Below are 4,502 nucleotides of genomic sequence, written 5' to 3' on the forward strand. Positions count from 1 at the left end.
TTTTTTTTTTTTTTTTTTTCTAAGTAGGAACTCTTATATAACAAACACATCTATTTTATAAAGGCAAGTAGATTGTCTGGTAAGAAACAGATGGCAGTTAAATAACTTGAAAAGCATTTCTGGGGGCCCATAGGCTTGGCCCCCTAAAAGTTGTCTGAAAAATCACAGACATGAAGCATATTGATTAATAGGAGGAAGGACAGACAAATTTATTTAACATGCATACACAGAAGACTTCAGAATGAAGACCCAACTTCCCAATGAGTTACAGAAACTTATATATAATTTTGAGGATACAGAGACAGAATGGGGGATCGGATTCTGGTAAGACAGGTTATGGGAAAAGGGGGAAGAGGAATTCCATTGAAAGGCAATAAATGATTGCTAGCAAAAAAGATTGAATAGGGAATAGAGATTAACTTGTAAATAGTTTTGTTTGGAATTTAAATGATCCTTGTCATTATGCTTGTAAGTTATTATACTCATAAAAAGATCCACTGAGGTATGATCTCATCTTGGTCTTCTTTTTTTGCAATAGATAAGATAACAGGGAAGGGAAGAAAAAGAATATTGTTCTCCTTATTGGGTCTAGATCTTTTCCTTTGGGAAAGATAGTCAGAGACACCCTGAGGCTTCTTCAGTTCAGTTTGTCAAAATGCCATATTCTGGTATATCGGTTTCTTAGCTCCAACATATGCAAACAGACCACTGATTCTCTGACTCAAAAGTAACAGCCCATTATTTTCAGAAGAAAAGTGCTGATAAATCTGATAATGGAGTATTTTAATATTATTTCTACAATCACATACAACATTATTATAAAAGACATCACAAAAACTAGGAACTTTTGATTCCAGTAGCAACATGTGAGTTCCTTCTTTTACTGTATATTTAATCATCCTGAAATATGAAAATTATACTTCTAAATGTCTTGAATTTAATTTGTTACATTTAAATATTTAGGAATTAAATTTGTTTATACACCTACACTTTTAAAATTTATTTATAAATTAAATTGCTACAGGAAAAAATTTTGCATATTAAAGTTGAAAATAACTGTGAGGGGTCTGAGATTTTATTCAATAAATATAAATAAATTAGCATGTTCCAATTTCATAAATGCTAGCAGAACACTTGAGACTTTCTGGGTCAAACATACAGGGAATTTATTATTCAAGATATAGCAGGTAAGCATGAACTTAATCTTTCCATTGGTTCCAGTTGCCTATGCTATTTCTCATCCCCCAAGTTTAATGGACACTATATGAAGCAATCCAGGTGGAAGAACACACACATTGTGTTTGTGTCACAGCTAAATAACCTCAAGCTTAGGAACAACAATCTTTTAAATGTGTTGCTAGCAAACCTGCCAAAACTTGTCCTGGAAGGAGACATTAGCTTTCAAATGTGCTCTCTGTCCTAGAGGGGGAATGGTATCTCTGTCTTCCAAGTTATTTGCTTTACAAACTGTTTTTTTAAAATTATACTTTTAAGTTCTGGGATACATGTGGAGAACGTGCAGTTTTGTTACATAGGTATACACATGCCATGGTGGTTTGCTGCACTCATCGATCTGTCACTTACATTAGATATTTCTCCTAATGCTATCTCTCCCCTATCCCCCACCACCTGACAGATCCCAGTGTGTGATGTTCCCATCCCTGTGCTCATGTGTTCTCATTGTTCAACTCCTACTTATGAGTGAGAACATGTGGTGTTTGGTTTTCTGTTCTTGTGTTAGTTTGCTGAGAATGATGGTTTCCAAATTCATCCATATCCCGCAAAGGACATGAACTTATCCTTTTTTATGGCTGCATAGTATTCAATGGTATATATGTGCCACATTTTCTTTATCCAATCTATCACTGATGGACATTTGGGTTGATTCCAAGTCTTTGCTATTGTGAATAGTTCCACAATAAACATATGTGTGCATGTGTCTTTATAGTAGAATAAAGAATGAATTTGGCTTTATTTTCTGTGAAATAGAAATCTGCTGATTTTTTTTGAGAAAATAACATGATGAAATAGGTATGAGTGGATTAATGAAGAGAAAGGAAAATAATTCTCTTTCTCTCTCTCTCTCTCTCTCTCTGTAATAATTAGCCTTTCCTGTCTACTATTATTCAAGTCTTTATTCTACAAATGAAGAAACAGAATTGAAGACATTAAATAACTTCCCCAAAGTCACTTTAGTATGCAAGTATCAGAGACGAGATTCTATCCAAAGTTAGTTCGACTTCATAGTTTATGTTCTTAAACATTTTGCAATACTGCTTCTTAGTTATGAGACTATTATAAGATTTCACATATTTAAAACAATTGTAGACTAGAGCATTGGTTATAGAAATGAGGGACAAAAGATGAGGTAGGAAGAAAAGATTTTACAGAAAGAAAGGGAATTAGTGACACATTGGCTTAGCATAAAACTGTGCTAAAGTAGAGCCTTGGTTTTAATTATTGGTATTCAGTAAAATGATGGCGTAAATAATATATAGATATTTAGGGAAAGGGAAAATTGATACCAAGAAGCACTATTTATAAGCATGCTGAGTGTAAAGTGGAGTAACGTATTAAAGAGTAGATATTAGCTGTTGAAGAGGTTGGACCTCATGTGGTATTCCCTTTCATTCACTGATTATCTTCCTTTCTTTTATTGAACAACCAGGTTGTTTCAGAATGACTTGTTTCTATTCATCACATTCCTTTTTTCACCATAAGTTTTATCCAAAGTCTTTAGAAATCTGGTGTCTAACCTAGCCTGTCACTATCTTAATATGTTCCTTTTCTTAATTAAGAACTTCATTTGCAATTGAATCCGACAAGCTCTTTCTTTTTTATATTATTCTTATATCTACAGAAAATATGGCAACCTTCTTCATTTTTGCTCAAAAAAAATTCTTTCTCGTTTTCACTTTCTTGACCCTTTCTTTTCTTTTCTTCTTTTTTGAGACGGAGTCTTGCTCTGTCACCCAGGGTGGAGTGTATTGGCGCAGTCTTGGCTCACAGCAACCTCTCTCTCTTGGGTTCAAGCAATTCTCCTGCCTCAGCCTCCCTAGTAGCTGGGATTACAGGTAAGTGCCACCATGCTCAGCTAATTTTTTTTTTTATATTTTTAGTAGAGATGGGGTTTTACTTTGTTGGCCAAGCTGGTCTTAAACTCCCGACCTTGTGATCCGCCCATCTTGTCCTCCCAAAGTGCTGGGATTACAGGTTAATTTTTGTTTAGTAGAGATGGGGGTTCACCATTTTAGCCAGGCTGGTCTCGAACTCCTGACCTCGTGATCCACCCACCTCTGCCTCCCAAAGGCCTGGGATTAAAAGCGTGAGCCACCACACCCAGCCTCTTGACCCTTTATTTTCACCAAATTATACTTCTTTTGAACATGTATTATAGTTATTATGAATATAATTTCTAAAGCTCAGAGTGCCTTAGTTAAAATACTAGTTTCAAAGTACCCAACCACTTTGTCTTAATCTGTTTGGGCTGCTATAACAAAATACTATAAACTGATGGCTTAAACAACAGATATATATTTCTCACAGTTTTGGAGGCTGGGAAATCCAAGATGAAGGGGATGGCAGATTCAGTTCTTGGTGATGGCTCTCTTCCTGGCTTGCAAATAGCTGCCTTCTCACTGTGTCCTCACATGGTAGAGACAAAACTTTGGTGTCTCTTCCTCTTCTTATAAGTGCACCCACCCTACTGTTTCAGGGCCCTGCCACTGTGACCTCATTTAACCTTTATTACATCCTCACAAGTCTTGTCTCTAAACATAGTCACATGGAAGGTTAGTCTTTCAACATGTGAATATTGAGAGGGCACAAGTGTACTGTTTATAACAGTAATTAATCTCTTCATTTCCAATTTTTATACAATCTTCACCCTCTCTCTTCTTCGCTTCCCATTGCCACTGTCACACTCCGTATTCTTACTACCTCAAACCTGTATCAAAATTGATCTTCATTTCTCCCAATAAACTTTATTCTAATATATCCTGCATATTAACCCACAGATTAATTTCTGAACAGGATTGCTATTTTCACAACATGCTTCTGTATGAAAAATTAGCATAAAATTCACTTAATCTCTTGGCCATTTTAATAGTGAAACCATTCAAGGAGCATTGCCGCTGTTTTCTTATCAGTGCAAAGCTGTCAAGCCTTATCTTCATGCACAAGATGAATGCGTAAGAACAAGTAGCTAACTTCTGCTCTTTCACTAATATTATAAAACCATGTTACTCTATTGGTTGTCTTCCCTATATTAGTACAACAGATAAAGTCCTAAGATTATCCACATAAAATCTGATCTTGGTTTTGTTCTTTCTACTGTATTTGGGATATTGACAGGTATATTACTTTTCTAGGGCTGCCATGACAAAATACCACAGATTGGGTGGCTAAAAGAACAGAAATTTATTTTTTCAAAGTCCTGGAGCTAGAAGTCCAAGATCAAGATATCGGCAGGTTTGGTTTCTCCTACAGTCTCTCTTGCGTTC

At 35.6% G+C, this 4,502-nt stretch overlaps 1 long non-coding RNA gene across 2 annotated transcripts in view; it reads right to left on the minus strand.

Moving 5' to 3' along the window:
- LOC108530333 (uncharacterized) overlaps positions 1-3,660 on the minus strand; it is a 148,884-nt gene extending 145,224 nt beyond the window's left edge. For both annotated transcript variants that reach the window (XR_001885803.1, XR_001885804.1), the window contains exon 1: positions 3,545-3,660. This is a non-coding gene — a long non-coding RNA (uncharacterized LOC108530333). The remainder of the gene's footprint in view (positions 1-3,544) is intronic.
- Between the last annotated feature and the right edge of the window lie 842 nt (positions 3,661-4,502).

The sequence above is a fragment of the Rhinopithecus bieti genome, unplaced genomic scaffold (assembly GCF_001698545.2).
Source record: "Rhinopithecus bieti isolate Rb0 unplaced genomic scaffold, ASM169854v2 scaffold_6907, whole genome shotgun sequence".
Classification (NCBI taxonomy): Eukaryota; Metazoa; Chordata; class Mammalia; order Primates; family Cercopithecidae; genus Rhinopithecus; species Rhinopithecus bieti.